Source organism: Salvelinus sp. IW2-2015, linkage group LG6.1 (genome assembly GCF_002910315.2).
Source record: "Salvelinus sp. IW2-2015 linkage group LG6.1, ASM291031v2, whole genome shotgun sequence".
NCBI lineage: Eukaryota > Metazoa > Chordata > Actinopteri > Salmoniformes > Salmonidae > Salvelinus > Salvelinus sp. IW2-2015.
The window spans coordinates 14,735,986-14,758,876 of record NC_036845.1 but is presented as its reverse complement, the minus strand read 5'-3'; the positions used below and the strand labels follow the sequence as shown (position 1 = coordinate 14,758,876).

The 22,891-nt window shown below is 42.0% G+C and overlaps 1 pseudogene; it reads left to right on the top strand.

The window, feature by feature from the left end:
- The window catches only part of LOC111965163 (gamma-aminobutyric acid type B receptor subunit 1-like), a 57,821-nt pseudogene that overhangs the window by 5,483 nt on the left and 29,447 nt on the right, over positions 1-22,891 (top strand).

Sequence of the window (22,891 nt, the reverse complement as noted above, 5' to 3'; positions counted from 1 at the left end):
TTGGAAGCTCTATTTTCCCATGTGCACTGTTCTTCATCTGTGTTGATGCTCTCACGGTCGGCAAGTGTGAGCGCAGTTTATTTCAGATTGGAAATATTTKATGCTATTTGCTGAGTATTAGGAGTATTAGCCGACCAGCTGGCTCTCTTTCTGTCGAACCATCTGGTTTCCGAGCGCCTCAYAACGGGASTTGACAGMAAGCCTATGTCAGGAGCGGACGAAACAACCACTGGTTTTAATTGGCTGATTTCTTAGCCTATCACCATCTAGCGCAACCCTTAGAACCTCCCTCTAAGTGTCCTGCATCCGGGGGCGAGTATTTTTTTGTGTGTTCGTGTGCAACKAAGAGAAGTCGGTTAGCTCGTGCAACATGGATATTACAGAGTCTACTATATCTTAAGTGTGTAAACAGCATTCAGTGACATCAGTGTACATCGTGTTACCATTAACTATTAGCATGAACGGCGATATGTGATGCACCATAACACTACTTTTCTGCCTCGATTTGGTGCCAGTCCTCACAGTCGTGTGATTCGCTCAGAATTTGAATTGATTATCATGTCACTCAGTAAATCCCAAACGGTCCCCACTTTTACCAGGCTCTATGAGTCAGCAATTGGAGCCTGGAGAKGAGGTTAGGAGTACAGTAATAATTCGGGCATTGTTGGAAAGCTCAGATTCTCCCCCTTTTAAAGGAATCACTGTTATTTACCCCCATCCAATGGTTATGATTGGGAGAAAAGAGCTGTATAGATAAAATGTTTAACCTGTAGCCAAGGCTTTGTAGCTTATATGGTCAATCATGGCTGACATTGGCTACAATCGGCCGCAATAGCAATGTGCCAGCTATATTAGGGGATAGTAGGCCTAGTTGCACAAGTCTGTCTGAATGTGCACATGATGGAAGTAAGAGGTAAATACATTATACATACAAAAGTATGTGGACACCCCTTAAAATGAGTGGATTCGGCTATTTCAGCCACACCCGTTGCTGACAGGTGAGTAAAATCGAGCACACAGCCATGCAATCACCATAGAAAACATTGGCAGTAGAATGGCCTTACTGAAGAACTCAGCAACATTCCAATGTGGCACCATCACAGGATGCCACCTTTCCAACAATTCAGTTCGTCATATGTCTACCCTGCTAGAAATGCCCTGGTCAACTGTAAGTGCTGTTATTGTGAAGTGGAAACATCTAGGAGCAACAACGGCTCAGGCACCAAGTGGTAGGCCACACAAGCTCACAGAAAGGGAGTGCAACACTCACTACCAAGTTCCAAACTGCCCCTGGAAGCAACATCAGCACAATAACTGTTCATCGGGACCTTCATGAAATGAGTTTCCATGGCCAAGCAGCAGCACAGAAGCCTAAGATCACCATGCGCAATGCCAAGCTTTGGCTAGAGTGGTGTAAAGCTTGCCTCCATTGGACTTTGGAGAAGCGGAAACGTGTTCTCTGGAGTGATGAATCACACTTCACCATCTGGCAGTCTGACAGACTAATCTGGGTTTGGCAGATGCCAGGAGAATGCTATCTGCCCGTATGCATAGTGCCAACTTTAAAGTTTGGTGGAGGAGGAATAATGGTCTGGGGCTGTTTTTCATGGTTCGGGCTACGCCCCTTAGTTCCAGTGAAGGGAAATCTTAACYCTACAGCATATAATGACATTCTAGACYATTCTATGCTTCCAACTTTGTGGCAACAGTTTGGGGAAGGCCCTTTCRTGTTTCAGCATGACAATACCTCCTGTGCACAAAGCGAGGTCCATACAGAAATAGTTTGTCGAGATTGGTGTGGAAGAACTTGATTGGCCTGCACAGAGTCCTGACCTCAACCCCATCGAACACCTTTGGGATGAATTGGAATGCCGACTGCGAGCCAGGCCTAATCGCTCAAATTCAGTGCACYACCTCACTAATGCTCCTGCGGCTGATTGGAAGAAAGTCCCCGTAGCAATGTTCCAACATCTAGTTGAAAGCCTTCCCAGAAAAGTGGAGGCTGTTATATCAGCAAAGGGGGTACCAACTCCATATTAATTACCATGATTTTGGAATGAGATGTTCGARGAGCAGGTGTCCACATACTTTTGGTAATGTAGTGAATTAATTATTTAATTGGAAAGAAATGCACTGACTAAAACAAGACAAAAATTGTTCTGATTTTTTGTTGACTGATAATAACTAACACTAACGAAGAAAATGATTAAAATGTGACTGAAATTTATTTGAAGACTAAAACTAAAATAGAAAAAAGCTGCCAAAATAAACACTGGTACCGTAGTAGCCTGGGTGCCAGTCTGTTTTCTGCTCTCTTGCCAACTCCTTGTAGAATTGTCATGCCATARATGTTCCATAAGGAGTTGGCATGAGAGCAGAAACACACTGGCAGTTAGGACATGTCATGTAAATATGACTGCTGTCATTCCCACCAACCTTCCTCCCACTACTCTGCCCATCTCTCTCCCAGTGCTGCTSTGCCCTCGTGTGTGGACGTCCCTGGAGAATGGGAGGGTGGCSCTGAAGCCCCCTGGGCCACCGGTGGAGGGCACCGTGCTGCACTACAGCTGCCATGCTGGCTTCATGCTGGAGGGCAGGAACATCACACACTGCACCAAGCGTGGCTAGTGGGCTCTACCTCAATTACCTGGTCTCTCTGTAAGTGCGAGACATTGTGATTCCATAATACTATTTCATGTTATCATTGTGTATTTGTGTTGATATTAAATGTTTTGGTTTGAGTCTCGACAATGATGAAACACAACACATAGTCACTATTCGATGGTAACATACATTAGACACAACTAATTACCGCTGAGTGATACATTAATACACTTAGGAATAACTCCTAATATTGCGTTGCACCCTTTTTCTCTCGCAGAACAGCCCAATTTTGTCGTGGCACATGGATTACAACGTGTCGAAGTCACGTTATACTATGCGATGCTGGGCATGTTGCATCTCAATTCTTCCATTGTTGTCAGTGCTAGATGGTCGTTTTGGATGGTGAGCCATATGTTGATAAACATAGGAACTGTTGAGCTGTGAAAACGCGCATCAGCGTTGCAGTTTCGTGACACACTTAAACAGGCGAGGCCTGGCACTACACCATATCTCGCGCGTTCAATAGGCTTTAAGTTTTTTTCTTGGTCTCAATGTGCACGCCTTTGAATTGGGCACATCATACAGCAATCTTTCTTCAAATTAGTCTCATTGGAGGCTTTAAATCATTCCTTTAAGGTCTACGCGCCTTCACCGTATCAGCTGATGGAGAGTGGATTAGACTAAAAAAAGAGAGTGACAGTCAATAGAGGGATCATAGCTTCCACCTGGATTCACTCTGTTGTCAGCTCTATGTTCATGGAAAGAGCAGGTGTCCTAATTTTGTAGCACTCAGTGTACATGTGATATTATTTGTTCAATTAAGTTGTGTGTCCATGCATGTATTCTACACAATGGTGTATATGCTTTGTTTTGTGCTGCGCAAATCATAGGTGTGGTGTATAGGTACATTAAGTATTCAGCTTTCTTTGGATGAAGGTCAATTGTTATTTCCTTGAATCCTTGCATCCTCTCTCCTTGGCCGCCTCCTCAAAACACAAACGGCGGAGAAGGTCAGAGGTTCTCTTCTCATTTTGAGAAAGGAGACAAGAAGGGAGGATGCGAGAAATCCAGGAAATACAATTGATTCACCCCTTGTTCTGTGTACTTGTCTTAAACAGGAAGGTTATAGTACTGCCACCTGGTGGACACAAGCGATATTTTATTGTGAATGATTGTGTAAATACATGGTGGATACCCGCATCAATTTATTTTACATCTGTGATCCTCGTTTTGTAGGGAAGAATGGCAGGCTTCATATTTGTTCAAATGTGATATGCGTTTGGTATGAATTTCTTCTTAACATATTTGACGCCCAGAGAAGCACGAAGCGAGAATTTACAACCATTTCATCTTGAAACTATTCACTACAATGAAAACTACATACTCCCCACCAATCAGCTGTATATTTCTCTATTTTGAAAAGGTTGCAGGTCTCCATTTATTTGATATATTGTTTTCATTTTCAAACAGTACTGGCTGGCAAAAAAACCCTGCTTAATCTAATATACAAAACATCAGACGGCCTGTAACTAACTGGTTCTTATCGTCCTTATCGCCAAGAGTGTGCAAAGCTGTCATCAAGGCAAAGGGTGGCTACTTAAAATATATTTTGATTTGTTGAACACTTTWTTGGTTATTACATCATTCCATATGTGTTATTTCATAGTTTTGATGTCTTCACATTTATTCTACAATATAGAAAAATAAATAAATAAATGGAATGTGTTGGTGTGTCCAAACTTTCGACTGGTACTGTATATATATTAAATMAATTTTGTGATATAATCTTGAAGCCCATTCGAGAGATTTTGGGACATGACCCGGAAGTGAAGCGGAAGTGGCCGTCACTTCCACAYGGTATACAGACAATACAGTAAAAGTAGTCTACAGTGGGCCTACATACTGATGTCAATTTAAGGAGCATGGAGTACTGTAGATGTGTAGTGAGTAACACGTATAGTGCATCAATCCATGAAGAATGAAACGATTCACAAACATCACACAGTGTTAGTGTTGCATTTACATACGCTACCAGTCACCAAATCATTTAGACTATTAACAAATGTAATTTTGTCTTTTCTATTTGCTTGCCACAGATGACAGAAACTACAAAGGTAAGAGAGATTGGTTTTGGTTGGGTTGTCTATGAATGTAAAAGCTCATTGAAACAAATGTTGCAAAAAGTTGTAATGCTTCTGTTAAGCACAAGAGAGCAGTGGTACATCATGTCTAGAGCAGGATGCCTTCCGCTGACCAGTAATTCTACTGGTGAAGGATTTAAACTGATTCGAGTTAGGGAAAGGGAAATAATAATCTTGTCAACACCACATTGTCCAACTGAATGCGTTCAACTGAAATGTGTCTTCTGCATTTAACCCAACCCCTCTGAATCAGAGAGGTGCAGGGGGCTGCCTTAATCGACATCCACGTCTTCGGCGCCCGGGGAACAGTGGGTTAACTGCCTTGCTCAGAGGCAGAAAGACAGATTTTTACCTTGTCAGCTCGGGGATTCAATCCAGCAACCTTCCGGTTACTGGCACAATGCTCTAAGCACTAGGCTACCTTGCCAAGAGTAGAAATTACACAAAATATGCTATCGTTAAATTGTTGTCCTAGTGGCATTGGCAAGATTATTATTTGTTTGTCAGTTTTGTTAAAGATTATTGCTTCACTAAAGAGGCTACCTATTATATGCCTGTCGTAAAATACTGGCGTAAGACTTTTCAACTCCTCTTTCAGATCGTACAATATCACTAATAATTATTTAATGATTATTATCAACCATTAACAACAACATTACTCACTCATTTCAACTTAGTCTTCTCCTGCGCCAACCTGTCCTATCGGTGCATAGAAAGCACATTTTCTTCCAAAATCTCCATGAAATGTGAACCAGACTTACTCTCTCCTGTTATCTCTCATTCACTCTCTCATTCACTCTCTCTCACATTCTCTCTCTCTCTCCCTCTCTCTCTCACATTCTCTCTCCCTCTCTCTCTCACATTCTCTCTCTCTCTCTCTCTCTCTCTCTCTCTCTCTCTCTCTCTTCATTCCACTTTTCACGCAGTGTGGTATCAACACCAACTTACTGCCTTCTCAGCTGGGTAAAGGTTAACACCCAGGCCTGTCTGTGTCTGTGTGTGGAGGTGTGTGTGTGTGTGGAGATGTGTGTGTGGAGGTGTGTGTTTGGYGGTGTGTGTGTGGYGGTGTGTGTGTGGGTGTGTGTGTGTGGGTGTGTGTGAGTGTGTGTGTGTGGAGGTGTGTGTGGGGTGTGTGTGTGTGTGAGTGTGTGTGTGTGTGTGTGGGTGTGTTAGCAGCAGTCAGAGGAAGTCAGAAAAAGCATTCTCTCTTCTGTGATCTTAAGCCCTGTGTTCTTATAGGTTAACCAGAATAGGGATTCCTTTACCACACTGGATCCCACCACTGATACAGTTGATATAATAGATAGCTCTGGCAGAGGGGTTGCGACAGCGTTTTGTTTCTAAGGCTGTGGGCGACATTTTAGTCACACATACGAGCACAGATCTGTACAAAAATACCGTCAAATTATAATCTGCTTCGTGATTTAATTTGAAGCTTTTCTTCAACGATGTGCCTTATAAGGAGGAGATTACTTAACCAGAGTTAAAGGGGCAATCTGTAGTTGTTACATCCACTTTTGGATTTGTACATGTATTATATGGATTATTGAAGAATATCACTTATAAACGTCATACCACATCAAAACCCAAAATACAGTATAATCTTGTTTTACTCCATTATTTATAAACAATGTAATTGTAAACAAACACTATATAGCCTAAAAACATAAAACTATGATTGTAATATCATGGGTAGTCAGTCACTGCATCCATAGCTCTGTCTATGAATTTGAGAGTGGTTACATTTCTCCAGCCCCATCCCTCAGTTATTTGCCAAAACCAGTGGCGAGGTGACCTCTTTGATTTTGTTTTTGTTTGAAATGCAGATTGCCCCTTTAAGTAAACTGTACGATGCGCACTTTGCACGCAATCCAACTGAGAGTTGCAGTATTTGGAACTAGCACTATATTATTTGCCATAACGTCTATTCAAAATGTTTGTTTTTTTGCACAGTGCTCTTGTTGTGACAAATGTCTGCCCCATTAGGTGTTGTTCGGTGTTTGCTGGCATATAGACGGCCGCATAATGGAATAGCATTTAAATATCAGGTGTGAATAATACATGGCATGCTGCGAAGTTCAGACAGGTGATCTATGAGAGAGAGAGGAGTTCTACGTCATTGTGGGCTACAGATGGCTCAGCGGGTTAGAGGTTGGAACACGCATGGTGCTGGCTGGCAACACAAGGGCTGTGAGTTGAATTGCCACCTCTGCCAAGTATACTGAATAACAGTTAGTAGCTTTGGGTCTGCTATTGACTATTWCTGTATTCAGATGCAATTCAGTAGTAAATCCACTCCACTGTAATCGTACTGAGGTGGAGGAAGGAAGGTGGCTATTTCTCCATCACACAATCTATCCCAATGMGCACAATAAGAGTATTTCWACAGTGATATTACATAGAGAACCCGAAGCCAGCCTAATTGTTGAGCAAAGGTGGAATGCATTTATAGCATTGGGTTTACTCTCTAGTCCCCAGAGTGCCAGTAGTTGTTGKCAATGAGTCAGGTGTTACATTTTAGCCGTGGAAGAGGTGGAGTCATGGGAGGGTAGCATTACTGACTAATTKTATAATTKTATTATAGCTGGTTCTAATTATGTTATTCATTTTGYCCTACTGGGGGTATGAGAGCCCTGTCTAAGAGCTGACAGTGAAACGGTGGATGCGTCCCAAATTGCACCCTATTATTTAGAGTACACTACTTTTGACCAGAGCTCTACTTAATAGGGAATAGGGAGGCATTTGGGATGCGGCCAGTGCTGCATTGGCTGATTAAAGGGCAATGAGAGGAGGCTTTAAAACTTCTTCGGGATCGGTGTACCTTCCACGGGACGGTTGAGCTAACGTAGGCTAATGTGATTAGCATGAGGTTGTAAGTAACAAGAACATTTCCCAGGACATAGACATATCTGATATTGGCAGAAAGCTTAAATTCTTGTTAATCTAACTGCACTGTCCAATTTACAGTAGCTATCACAGTGAAAMAATACCATGCTATTGTTTGAGGAGAGTGCACAGTTTTGAACATGAAAAGCTATTAATAAACAAATTAGGCACATTTGGGCAGTCTTGATACAACATTTTGAACAGAAATGCAATGGTTCATTAGACCAGTCTAAAGCTTTGCACATACACTGCTGCCATCTATCTAGTGGCCAAAATCTAAATTACAGTTTTGCTGGAATAATACATTATGGCCTTTCTCTTGCATTTCAAAGATGGTACAAAAAAAATACAAAAGAACAGTTGMTTTTTTCTTTGTATTGTCTTTTATCAGATCTATTGTTTTATATTCTCCTACATTCCTTTCACATTTCCACAAACTTCAAAGTGTTTCCTTTGAAATGGTACCAAGAATACACATATCCTTGCTTCGGGGCCTGAGTTACAGGCAGTTAGATTTGGGTATGTCATTTTAGGCGAAAATTGAAAAAAGGGGCGGATCCTTATTAAAGTGGACAGATGGTTCAAACAGCAGGTATGCTGTAGCCTGTACAGTAGCAGATATTGGCTATACATCACACAGACTGACTCCAGGTCTGCTTAAATGAAGGGAAAWGGACAGCAGGGAGATTGATGCACTGACTGGTCCACTGCTTTTGCTGATTTCTCAAAGTAGCCCTTGAMGCATTTWWTGGTCTTTCTATTGGCTTGTGGCTTGTGTGAATGAATGTTCTTTCATTGGTTATTGTGGTTGAGATTTGGCTCACTGTCAATCTAAAGTCTATGTTGATTTGATATTCAAATATTTGATTTCTATCAGTGTACCCTCTATTTTCCCAGATAAAGTTAACTTAGTCGTTATATATTGATTTGAATAATCTATTGCTCCCAAAAGATGAATTAGAGTGACAGATACCGAGAGTGTGCCAATACTCTTTGAATGTAGAAACGAGGTGTTGCACACTTCTTTGATTGTAGAAACTAGGTGTTGCACGCACACACGCACGCACGCGCTCGCACGCACGCACGCACGCACACACACACACACACACACACACAATTCAAAAGTTGGTAAATAGGCACTGCAGTTTATAGTGCCGCTTAACCATCCCCCCTGTCTCACTTGCTCTCTCGATGTCTCTACACATTCACCGACTAGCAAATATCATCAGAGTTGTCCTCGCTCATACACACATGCACACACACAAACGCACACTCATAGCCTCTGCTGCAGTGGATGATATACCTTTCGCGTATCATTCCTGGACACTTCGTTTCATCCTCTACAATTGGAAATACGGGTCGTTGCACGGACAGATTATTTTAAAATCCTGAAATTACGCACAGTGCGATTTGCGTTTATTAACCAGYGAATAAGAACAATTCAAACGTTATTCGTAATCCGGAGCTCATTTTCTGCCGTTTGGACTGGTCGCGCGCGCAAACCTTTCGGTGCAAAATCATGGTGATCATGAATCATTAGAAATAACCGACTAGCATTATTTTAATGTCTGTCTAATATTCTCCATCGCGACGGAAMGGGAAACTATCCTGCCTCATTAGCTTTTACAGCACTTGAACGAAARCATTCAATTTATTCGCTGAACCCAATTAATTGGACACTTCATCTTAGGTTTTGGAATTATTGAACTCTGCCTACTGAACGACAAAAAGAGGCAAACGTGGTTTCCAAACAAGTTATACCCTATTTATAAACCCAACATTCAACGTTGATAAAAACATGAACTATTTGCGTTGTATATCATGCGCCTCTGCACTGACAAATTATAAATCGAAACGATTAGTCCACTGAAATAATATAAAGAGCAGGCGAGCTAGGCTATTTCTTATTCTTTTCTAACAATCTTTCACTGTCTGTTACGAGGCGAACACGTGAATCCACTTTTTGGAGAGCGCAAAGTTCTTGCAATGAAATGCTATTGCGATTCATTGCAAATTCACCTCAAGGCTCTCTAAACTTTTAATTACAACACAATCTCCGATTATTCTAATACGAACCCAACTCCACTGCAACATTCGGATATTGCTCCAATTCAATTTACCTGACCATGGCGGTAATTGGAAAAAGCCTGCGGCAATTATCGAGTGTTGCGTCCGGCCATATTGCACTTCGAGCATCGCTCACCTTACTTCTACTCTCTTGGCCGTGCCCGTCCCTAGGCAAGAAGAAACTCTACATCGGAGCTCTCTTCCCCATGAGCGGCGGTTGGCCGGGCGGCCAAGCATGTCTCCCCTCTGCGCAGATGGCTTTGGATCTMGTAAACAACCGGACGGATATTCTGCCGGATTACGAACTGGAGCTGATATACTATGACAGTATGGTGAGTAGATGTTGGATCAAATAGATCAATTGTTGTAGTTAAAAAGTGAAAGTCACATAATCAGAAGAGAATACAACTTTATGTTGGTTTTTCACAAGTCTCTTGACCAGTTGAAATTTAATTAGACCCGTTTGTGTTCATGATATATTAAATACATGAGCACTTCATTTCAGTTACAGCCTTTCTTCTTTACATATGTCTCTATACATTGTTAAAACTTGCCAACATGATATTGATTTCCAGCAGGCATACTTCTTTGAATGRATTYCCCTTGTAGCAGGTGGGTGCAATAATGTAACAACTCAGCAGCATACTTATTTAATATTGTCAAGGGAGTTATGTACCAAAAGCCAAATTATATTACCCCTTTTAGAATTGTTGCACAGRTGCCCATTTAATTAAAAAAACAAGGCAACAGTAAACATGTCATCCCCCACAAAAGATGCAGCGTCCCCCTTGGGCCAATTGAGATAAATCTCGCAACTAACACATTTCAGTTAATTACCATAGCTCCYGCTTTAGGCCAATTAGTGTCATTTTGTAAATGCCGGATCTCTATGGCAAGACCCATCATTGACCCAAATGTAGTCAAAATCGGTCTAGTGCTGTCTGAMATATCGCATGTGGCTAATGTACGAATGGACAGAGACCGATCCACAGTCGCCTCCCCGATTTCATGGTGATGGACGATAAACTAAACTAATGCCAAGACAGAAACTGATATTGGCTTGCTGCAATTCAGCACTAAGGACAGCGTCAGTGGACAACCACAAAGCATCAGCTGGCTGCTAAATGACGAAGTGGAAGGCAATAACTGGGGCAGAAACAGTGGGAAACATATAGATGTGTAGTGAGTGAATAGTGCTGACATTTGAAAATGCCTATATGATAAATGATTGATGAGAGACAAGCAGCAGGTGTTTTGTTCATTTAATAACACAAATATTTGCCTCTATCATTTCCTGGTTAGTCACTGGAGCTTAGTGGTCAGCTAGTGGTCAAATGGGTCAGTGACGGTCAGTGATGGTCAGCTATATGTGACATCTTATCCCGAGGAGACCTCTGCAGTGGCATTCTGTCCACTGAAGAAATGTCTCCTGTGCTTTGACATATAGACATTGGTCTTGACATGTAGACATTGGTCTTGACATATATACATATAGACATTGGTCTTGACATATAGACAATGGTCTTGACATATAGACATTGGTCTTGACATATAGACATTGGTCTTGACATATAGACATATAGACATTGGTCTTGACAAATAGACATTGGTCTTGACATATAGACATTGGTCTTGACATATAGACATATAGACATTGGTTTTGACAAAAAGACATTGGTCTTGACAAAAAGACATTGGTCTTTTTTATTTTTAAGACACATCACCTCGTTAGCTTTAACACACAGCCATCCTTCCCACTGGGTTTCCATATCAATCATACTACAGGACAGATGCCTCCACTACACCCGGGCATACAGCACACAGGCATGAAACAGTTAACTGTGCTGTGACTGGTTAGGGAGCAGTGCTCGCTTTGTTCTGATTGGTGTAAAAGGCTCTGCAATGGAATCCCATTGTAAAGAATAGGGGAGAGGAAAGTTGGCATGGCAACACAGTTACCATTGAAYCAAACAGGCTTCATATTTTTCTCCTTTCAATTAGATAATAATATGGATGAARAGATATGGTTGATGTGTTCATGTCGAGATTCAGGGTTTGAAAATCATATACAAAACATGACGTTAGGCTGTGGACATATCAAATATACTGACTATACATATCATTTAACTTGAAACAGCTTTGTGAATCAATGGTACTGGCCATAGAATACAATATATTCTAAAATCTAYAATTGCGGAATTTATGGAATTAATATCACCCATTGGTTGATTTATGGTTCTSTTTTTGTTTTGACAAACCAATAGATTTACACCTTTGTGACAGACCAATACATGACTAGAACCAAATCAATGAACATGTCAGACAGTGACGTTTTCTTGAATGTAGCCTGCAGGTACGTGCTAGTGTACAGTTATTGCTAATTACAGTTGGGTTTGATGATCACTTTAACGATRAGTGGATTGTGAACGCTTCACACCTGGCTGTAATATTAATGAACAGCTTATGGCATTAAGAGTGAAATGATAGGAGATGGAATTGAATACGGCTACTATTTACTTTCAGTTATTATCCAATCAACAACTTTTTTGGTCAGCTACCAAATATCACCCAGGCAATCATAACTCACACTCTGTTTGAGCATGAYATTTAGAAATAAGAATCACCATCATCCAATTGCTTGTCTTCTTAATTGCTTTATAATATCTAGGGTTGGGATATCAAATATGAAGACTTGCTCATACAGTGGTCTTGGCTTGAATGTATAATGATGTTCAATAATAGAATGTGTTCATCTACTGTAAAGGTCACAATAGTTCAAGTGAAGCATCAAAGTGTGATCCGTTTGCCTTGGAAAAAGATGACTCATCAAATATAACATGGCATAATTAGACGCTGAATAATGAAATATCAAGAAGACYTTAGTGTAGATGAACTTCAACACTTACACCGTTTATTTGTAATGCAGCATATCTTTAGCTTTCAGTGCGGCAGGTAGCCTAGTGGTTAGAGCGTTGGGCCAGTAACTGAAAGGTTGCTGGATTGAATCCCCGAGCTGACAAGGTAAAAATCTGTCATTCTGCTCCTGAACAAGGCAGTTAACCCACTGTTCCCTGATAGGCTGTCATTGTAAAATAAGGATTTGTTCATACAGTGGCAAGAAAAAGTATGTCAACCCTTTGGAAATACCTGGATTTCTGCATAAATTGGTCATACATTTTGATATGATCTTCATCTAGGTCACAACAATAGACAAACACGGTCTGCTTAAACTAATAACACACAAACAATTATATGTTTTCCTGTCTTTATTGAACACAACGTGTAAACATTCACAGTGCAGGGTGGAAAAAGTATGTGAACCCTTGGATTTAATAACTGGTTGACCCTACTTTGGCAGCAATAACCTCAACCAAACATTTTCTGTAGTTGCGGATCAGYCCTGCACAACAGTCAGGAGGGATTTTGGACCATTCCTCTTTACAAAACTGTTTCAGTTCAGCAATATTCTTGGGATGTCTGGTGTGAACTGCTCTCTTGAGGTCATGCCACAGCATCTCAATTGGGTTGAGGTCAGGACTCTGACTGGGCCACTCCAGAAGGCATATTTTMTTTCTTCTGTTGAAGCAATTCTGTTGTTGATTTACTTCTGTGTTTTGGGTCGTTGTCCTGTTGCATCAACCAACTTCTGTTGAGCTTCAATTGAAMGACAGATAGCCTAACATTCTCCTGCAAAATGTCTTGATAAACATGGGAATTCATTTTTCCGTCGATGATAGCATGCTGTCCAGGCCCTGACGCAACAAAGCAACCCCAAACCATGATGCTCCCTCAACCATACTTTACAGTTGGGATGAGGTTTTGATGTTGGTGTGCTGTACCTTTTCTTCTCCACACATAGTGTTGTGTGTTCCTTACAAGCAACTCAACTGTAGTTTCATCTGTCCACAMAATATTTTGCCAGTAGTGCTGTGGAACATCCAGGTGCACTTTTGCAAACTTCAGACGTGCAGCAATGTTTTTTTTGGACAGCAGTGGCTTCTTCCGTGGTGTCCTTCCATGAACACCATTCTTGTTTAGTGTTTTACATATCGTAGACTCGTCAACAGAGATGTGAGCATGTTCCAGATATTTCTGTAAGTCTTTAGCTGACACTCTAGGATTCTTCTTAACCTCATTGAGCATTCTGTGCTGTGCTCTTGCAGGACGGCCACTCCTAGGGAGAGTAGCAACAGTGCTGAACTTTCTCCATTTATAGACCATTTGTCTTACAGTGGACTGATGAACATCAATGCTTTTAGAGATACTTTTGTAACCCTTTCCAGCTTTATGCAAGTCAACAATTCTTAATCTTAGGTCTTCTGAGATCTCTTTTGATCGAGGCATGGTRCACATCAGGTAATGCTTCTTGTGAATAGCAAACTCAAATTTTGTGAGTGTTTTTTATAGGACAAGGCAGCTATAACCAACATCTCCAATCCCGTCTCATTGATTGGACTCCAGGTTAGATGACTCCTGACTCCAATTAGCTTTTGGAGAAGTCATTAGCCTWGGGGTTCACATACTTTTTCCAACCTACACAGTGAATGTTTAAATTAGGTATTCAATATCGACAAGAAAAATACAATAATTTGTGTGTTATTAGTTTAAGCACACTATGTTTYTCTATTGTTGTGACTTAGATGAAGATCAGATCAAATTTGATGACCAATTTACGCAGAAATCCAGGTTATTCCAAAGGGTCCATATACTTTTTCTTGTCACTGTAACTGACTTGCCTAGTTAAATAAAGATCCAATAAAAATCGATCTACATGGGAAGACTGCTGCTTGTTTGTTTGTGTGGCAGTATAGGGAGAGAACATTAGACTGTTTACAGCACATTGAGATCTATACACAGACACACCACTCACCCTCTCTAGACCGTTGCCATGGTTATATCAAAGCGGAGACTGATAACTTTGATCAATTATTAACTGTGGTGGAGGGAGACAGAGGTAGAGAAATGGCGTGATGAGGTGCTCTCTGTGTAGGGGTGCCGTCTTTCGGAGGGGACTTCAAACTGGTGTCCTGAATCTGTTGTCACTAAAGATCCCATGGCACTTATTGTAAGAGTAGGGGTGTTAACCCCGGTGTCCTYGCTAAATTCCCAATCTGGCCCTCATACCGTCATGGCCACCTAATCATCCCCAGCTTACAATTGGCTCATTCATCTCTCCTCCCCTGTAACTATTCCCCAGGTCGTTGCTGTAAATGAGAGCGTGTTCTCAGTCAACTTACCTGGTAAAATAAGGCTTAAATAACATTTTAAAAATCTCTCACTTCCCCTTTAATTGGCGGCTGGAACATGATAGGACTCAATCAGGGACCAAAATTATCAATATTTCCACACGGTCCACATGCATACTCGTGCACTATCTCACACGCATGCATGCACACACACACGTGTATCAAATTCATGTATGCACCATTTAACGCCATGACTCATGTGGTACTCCAGATTTAATTACAGGGGGGAGATCACAGTGACTTGAGATAAGACATAAGAGCCCACTGGTCCTCTTATATATTCACACTTCTTTTATATTTATTCAATCTGAAATGCAATTCAAGAGAATAAAGCAGATCAGCATATGTGGCTTCTTCTCCTATTCTTTCTGTGGGATTGGTTTCTCATCAAAGTCTCATGGGCGGATAGAGTAGTATCTATTAGCTAACTCTGACGCTAATATTGGGTTGCATCGTTTCAGCACCACGGACAGTGCATGTGTGTGTGTGGAAAAGAGGAGGGTTATACATCCCACCCTTACAACAAAAGAAAACGTGGTTTTCGGACACGTGTGAAGTTTCACATGTAAATTTTTTACATGTGTTTTTCCATTATAATTTCTTTTTTATTCCCACTTCCAGCTACATCTGGTCTCCCATCCAGGGACTGACCCTGCTTAACTTCAGAGGCAAACCAGCAGTAGGGTGCTTTGTTGCTGTAATGAATTTGTCAGAACTTGCAACTGGAAAAAAGGCAGGGAWAGCAAAGACCAGAGTAACATAACCAAAGASAGGGAAAATGTCAGGGAAGAGGGAGGCATTTTARTTAATTGCATTATCATCATTTCTTTAAACTGAAAACAATTTTTTTGCATTCATTTACATTTCATTGGCTTTCGCATGTAAAAATGATTTTGTTTTGCTATCAATAGTTTTGGGTTTATGTTTTGCATTCAATATCATTCTTTTAGTTTGGAATACTAAGAATGTTGTTCTGGACTACAGAACTTTTGCTTCATATTAATAGCACAAACGTAGCTCACTCACTAGAGCAGGGTTAGACAACCCCGGTCCTGGAGGGCCGCAGGCGCTTCATGTTTTTCATTTAACCAACCTGGAAGACCAGGTGTGTTGAATTTAGGCAATCACTGAACTGATCAATTAGCTCAGTTGGTCAGGTGTGGTGCCTAGTTAGAACAAAATCCTGCAGCACTCCAGGAACAGGGTTGCCTACCCCTGCACTAGAGGATTGCACCATGTAACAACGCTGTTACTCAATTAAAAGTGTTTAAAGTGGCAATCCTTAATTGAAACATTAACAAAGTGTTCTCCTTGCCACAGTTTCGGTAAACAGCTGAGGGTTGGAGCTGMAGAAATGCAACCACTCTTATATCCATATGCTACGCTATGGATGCAAGTACTGACCATCCATCAAAATCATAGTTTTAACTATGTTTTTAGGCTACACAGTGTTTGTTTACATTTACTTTGTTTACAAACATTGGAGTAAATGTGGAGTATTCTTACATGTGAAACTGCAAATTAGATTGTCTCTTTAGATGTGGYATTGCAAGGTCATGAAAAACAATCACACGTTCAAGTATTTTCAAATATGAAAATGCAAATTAGATTTTTACAGGTGTGATTGTTTTTCACATGTGGTTTTCTTACATGTGAAACAGCAAATGTGATTTTCACATAGGAATGTTTTTCCTATGTCAAACGGCATATCCCATTCTCARGTGAAAGTTTTCACATGTAAACCGCAAAATTTCACATGTCAAACTGCAATTCAGATGTGAGGTGAAAACATGTTATTCGCCTCACATGTGAAAGGTGGTGCTAACATCTACATTTAATGTACGTGTATCTATTTTTGTTTTTGTAAAGGCAGGCATCTCCAGTAGTTCTCTAGGGCAGAGAAAAGGTTATGACCGCCTGACATGTTATCAGATGTGACAGGATAGCAAAACGTCACTTTCTCTTCCATTGTGATCAATTGGACTTGGTGGTATCATYACATCTAGATTATATCCTACAATAGTAGCATTAGACAASAACGTTTTCACAGTCAAACAACCATCATTGAAATCAACAGGCAATTTTTGCGTCCAATACATTTGCTTCTTGAGTGCGCTATTTCCATCTCGGAAAACAAACGGAGACAAACCAACACCCAAATCAGGGCCCATAATGTCCGTTGTTAAGTCACAGTTTTCCACACCCAGATTGCTTGTGACACRCAACTGCAATGCATGGGAGTTCTGTTTCCTCTCTCTCCCCCTCCACAGCAAATCCCCATTAAACGTGTCAGGCTGATTTAGATCGGGCCCTATTGAGGACTGGAATGGGGATGGCTTATTCAAAACCTTGTTGACAGGCCTGTGATGGATAATTTGTTCATGATTGGACCACCTCAAGCTTATTTTACATTAATTTGAGGCTTTGAATGTGTTCTGTTTGTGATATCTCCCTCCCTCTTTGTGCAGTCATATTTTCTTCCTGTCTCTTTTTGGACAGGTCGATTTAACTCTCTCGGTTTAACTCTCTCTTTTCCCACTTTTATACTGACGCTCAATAAGGCTGAATATCGATCGCTGTTCTGTTCTTCTCTTTCTGATATTCTTCTTTCTTCCCCCCTCCCTCCTCTCTCTCTCCCTTCTCTCTCTACCCCTGTTCTCTACCCACCCCCTCACTTTCTCTCCCACATATCTCACCCCTCTTCTCTTCCTCTCCTTCCCCCTATTTCTCTCCTAATCTTCCTCCTCTTTTTCCTCCCTCTCTCTCTCCCTTCATCTCCCTCACATCTGTCTCCCCTTTTATTTCCCTCCATCTCCCCCATATCCCCTCCTCCCTCCATTTCCCCCCCTCTCCCTCTTCCTCTTTCTCTCTCTTAGTGTGACCCGGGGGAATCCACCAAGTTGCTCTATGATCTGCTCTACACAGAGCCCATCAAGACTGTCCTGATGCCCGGCTGCAGCTCCGTATCCACACTGGTAGCAGAGGCTGCTCGCATGTGGAACCTCATAGTGGTGGGTAGCTACTGTGTGTGTGTGTGTCCCATGCTCTCTCTCTCTCTCTGTCTCTCTCTTGTAATCTCATAATCAACCTTAAACTTTTTAGCCAAGTAATTAATTGAGAACAAATTAAATCTCCCTATCTATCCTTCTCTCTCCTTCATTAAAAACTTTTAAAAAATCTCTTTTTACTTTTTCCAATCTACCTCTTACTCCCTCCACTTGTCAGCAACTAGTGCCTGGGACACAACACACACCACACACACACACACACACACACACACACACACACACACACACACATATATATAATATTATATATATATTAATATATATATAATATAATATAAAGGGATCAGGCTCTTTAGTGAGTGAGTGTACACCACACCAATCTCCACACATATTATTTCTGTCTCTGTTCAGCCCTTAGGAGGAGTATCTCTCTGCATGTCAAACAAGCCTATCAGAGAGCCAAGGATCAAACAGACCAGAATCAAGGGACTTCTTGGAGCTCCAATTGTAGGCTGTATTCGGATCTCCCAAAGCCTAGCGTAGCAACTCAGTCTACATTTAAAGCCAATCTCATTGACCCAATACAAGAAAAAAGTTCATACRGGCACTGTGAAACATTTAAAAACATTTAGCAACGGAAAACAAAAATGTGTCTTTCTTGTTGGACAAATCCAGTGAATCCCTTCCTGTTTTAGTCCATTTGGTGCATAATGAACACGACCCTGWACCAACTCATTTTGAGGCTAGTGTTTGTTTCAGGTCGTGAAAAAAAGCACATGGGAGTACTTCTCTTCTGCTTCCTGCAAAGTGGTGTTTTATGAGCCTCTCTGTGCCCCGCCGCTTTGCTCCATTTCCTTCTATTTCATTCTCCCGTGTGCGTGTCACCCCTAATGCTGGAGCTGTTTTSCACAGGCTGATACCATCGTCCCKCTGACTGCACTCAATTGTGAGCAGGCAAACTCTATTCTACTCTACATGTCACTAGCTGTATTGTCTGCTGTCCATGTATTGGGGGCTCCACTACCTCTACATACACCAGGACATTTGTTTACGCTGGGTCTCGATATTGTACATGACGTTTGACATTTGACATTAATCATCAGGTCTCTACCTTCTTCTTCTCTCATTCCCTGATGTCAGGGTGCCGATGCTCTGAACACCGAAACCAAAGTCATGATAGATATAGAACATGAGACCCCTTCACCTCTTAATTCAATTGAAATCGGAATACATTAGTACTGTATATTGCCTGGCTGTGTAGCGTTTTAAATGTTTATCTCCCTCTCTCTCTTTCTCAGTTGTCCTATGGCTCCAGCTCTCCAGCCTTGTCCAACAGGAACCGCTTCCCCACCTTCTTCCGCACCCACCCTTCGGCCACCCTCCACAACCCCACCAGGGTACGCCTCTTCCAGAAGTGGAAGTGGACTAAGATCGCTACCATCCAGCAGACCACAGAGGTCTTCACTTCGGTCAGTACACTCTCTCCGTCTATCTCTTCTCTCTATGTCTCTCTCTCTCGCTCTCTTTCTATCGCTCTGTCTCTGTATCTCTCTCTCTGTCTCTGTCTGTCTCTCACTCTCTGTCTCGCACTCTACGTCTGTCTCTCTCTCTATCTTTCCTCCACAGCCTCCTCTTCAGTGACTCTCCCACATCTTAATGAGCAAATGAGTGTGGGGGAGTGGGTGTGTGCGTACGTGGGACTTATATGCGGTATGACAGTCTTTTAAGTATTCAATCCCACAATTGATCGTGGATTTCTGAAGTAATTTGTTGGAATATTGGTGGTGAGCAACCGGGTGGATGATGTGGCACTTGGGTCCTTTCCTCTAATGGAGGTTAATGATCTCCCTCTTCCTTGATTCCTTGACTCTATCTCTCCTCTTTCCCCTCTCTTTCCCTACGTCTTTTCCTCCTTATCTTCTCCCCTTCTTTCTGCCTCTCGTTTTCTCTTTTTTCCCCACCTCTCTCTCTCAAATGATCTTTCTCTTTCTCTCCCTCTGTCCTTTATTATCTCTTTCCTCTTTTACTCTCTTCTTTCTCGGTCCATTTCAATTTCTTGCGCCTTTCCTTTCTCATTTTCTCACCCCTTCTCTCGGTCTTTCAATCTCTACCACTCCCTTCTCTCTTTCTATCTTCCCCATCCCTTCTCTCTTTCGTCTTTCCTTCTCTGTTCTCTCTTCCTTCTCTGTTTCTATCTACCCCTTCTCTTCTTCTCTCATATAGACTCTGGATGATCTGGAGCAGAGGGTGAAGGAGGCTGGGATTGAGATCAGTGTGAGACAGAGCTTCCTCACCGACCCGGCTGTCGCTGTCAAGAACCTCAAGGTGCTTTGATGAAATATTCAATGGGGGGGGGGGGGCTGCTGTTGCTCTCCCCTGCTCACAGCTGCGCCTGTTAGCGAAGTGAGGTGATTTAATACAGGAAATTAATGCAGGAGGCTAATTAGCACTGCCAACTGCCAGGCTGTGAAGTGCCGAGGTAGCCGAGGTTGTACCATAGAATTGGAATAGTCAAAGTGTAAAGGCTTGTATCATTATTATTGAACTAWGCGAATGTATTTTCATTACGATGGCTTAAATCATTGCGCTTCCTGTCATTGAATAGCGCCAGGATGCCAGAATAATTGTGGGGCTCTTCTATGAGACGGAAGCCAGGAAAGTGTTTTGCGAGGTGAGTGTTTTTCATTGTTTGACCTCAAGTTATGTTGAGCATTAAATCATCGGGCTATTTATAGTTATTGACCTCTATTGTATCTTGAACCTCTATCTGAACAAATTACKATTTTTATTTAATTCATTCTTATTTGTACTGTGGTGATGATGTAGCCTTGAGAAGCAAAGAATATTTCTGTGTAATTACGTATTATTTAACAGACAACTAAGTGTTTCATCTTCGTCTTTTCTGTCTATTTTCCAAATGTTTCTCTCTCTCTCTCTCTCCTTCTCTTTTTTCCTATTTTCTCTCTCTTTCGCTTTCTCTCCCCTCTCTCCCTCCAACTCTCTCCCTCCATCCTCCAGGTATTTAAGGAGAAACTGTATGGGAAGAAATATGTGTGGTTTCTGATTGGTTGGTACGCTGATAACTGGTTCAAGATCAAAGACCCGTCCATCAACTGCACCATCGAGAACATGACAGAGGCGGTGGAGGGCCACGTTACCACGGAGATCGTCATGCTCAACCCCGAGACCGTCCGCGGAGCCTCCAACCTGGTGAGAACATCTGGGCCGGATCTAGCACTGATCCAGGATCAGCTCCCCCGAGTTCATGTAATGTTATTGATTATGATCAGCATTCCAACGTGGTGAGCAACATCTGCTCTCCATCTGGTCACGTCGTCCCTTCAATTTCACACGCTGCCAGCTTAGCTGCTGATTAGCTTCATATACCTTCCTCTACCTGCAGAGCGGTGGCTTGATGTGCTTCTGCAATAGTACACTCTAGGGGCCCTTTAGGCTTTTCCACACCACATGTTTCTGAGCTCAGGGCAGAGACACATATTTAGACATTTATATGAAATAAATGTCCCTGGCCCAGGGCTATCCCTAATAAATATTCAACTTAGGTGACAATGGAACTCTGTGATTGGCTAGCCKCAAAAAGCTGGRGTAAAAGCTGTCTTAGCCCTGAGCTAAGTACAGTACCGTTTGAGTTCAAAGGCTAGTAATACGTATCCATTACACAGTGCTTGAGGCTCCAGTATTGCCTAAATCTAAGTTGACCCTAATGCAACTAACATAGTGATTCTAATTATAGAAATGTRATACTAATGAGTTTGATGGACAATAGTTCAGTTTGAAAGCCACACGAATGGTGACCCTCATATATCAACTCCTCCCCTTCCCGATGTCTGGTCCAATCAGACCTCTCAGGAGTTCCTGGGGGCGTTGATGAACCGGCTGGGGGGTATGAACCCGGAAGAGACGGGGGGCTTCCAGGAGGCCCCTCTGGCCTACGACGCTGTCTGGGCCCTGGCACTGGCCCTCAACAAGACTGTGGCCCCTCTGAAGGCCAAAGGCCGCAGGCTGGAGGACTTCAACTACAACAACCATGACATCACAGCAGAGATCTACCGCGCCCTCAACACCAGCTCATTTGAAGGCGTGTCTGTGAGTACAGGAGGGAGGGTCATCCAGTAGAATATACTAGGGCCATGTTCATTAGGGCACAAAATGTTTGAAAARCCTTTGCAATGGAAAACGCAAATGAGTGTTTCTTATTATACAAGTCCAGGTAGTCCAACCCTGGTTGGAGGATTAACACACCTGATTCAACAACTAAACTTATCATCAAGCCCTTGGTTAGTTGAATATGCTGTGTTAGGAATGGGTTGGAGCAAAAGCCTGCATACCCRATTTGTCCCAGGACCGGATTAGAGAAGACGTGTAATGTATGTATTGGCTCATTSAATAKGTCTGAATGACAGTAGATTTCTGACTTGATGTAGCACTTTTCTTCTCCTTCAGGGTCATGTGGTGTTTGATGCCCAGGGTTCCAGGATGGCTATGACCCTTATTGAGCAACTGCAAGGTAAAGTCATCTATCACCATTTCAACCATATTTCAGCCTTTCCTTGTTCTGGATATCCTACAGTAGTTAAGAAAAMACATTTTGTTGTGGAGTGATTGAATGTCAGTCAGTCCAGTCATTCATCCAGATCAAGGCTGAAGCTTTTCTGACTTTCCCCCCGTTCTCACTCGTGTTGATTTGAGAGCAAAGCATTTTTTGGACACGCAAATTGTGTTTATTTATAAATGTGTTGAGGCAAGTCTTCAGTCTAATTGGAAGAGGCCTGGATCGAAGCTAAAGTGGCGGATTATTTTGTACCTCCGTTCTTTTTGGACCCCTAATGGATAACACAAATTATAATCCTACTTCTTCCTGCATGCACTGGGTAGCATTTCGCGTGCTGCCGTGCTAGTGACGAGGTCGGGTAATTTG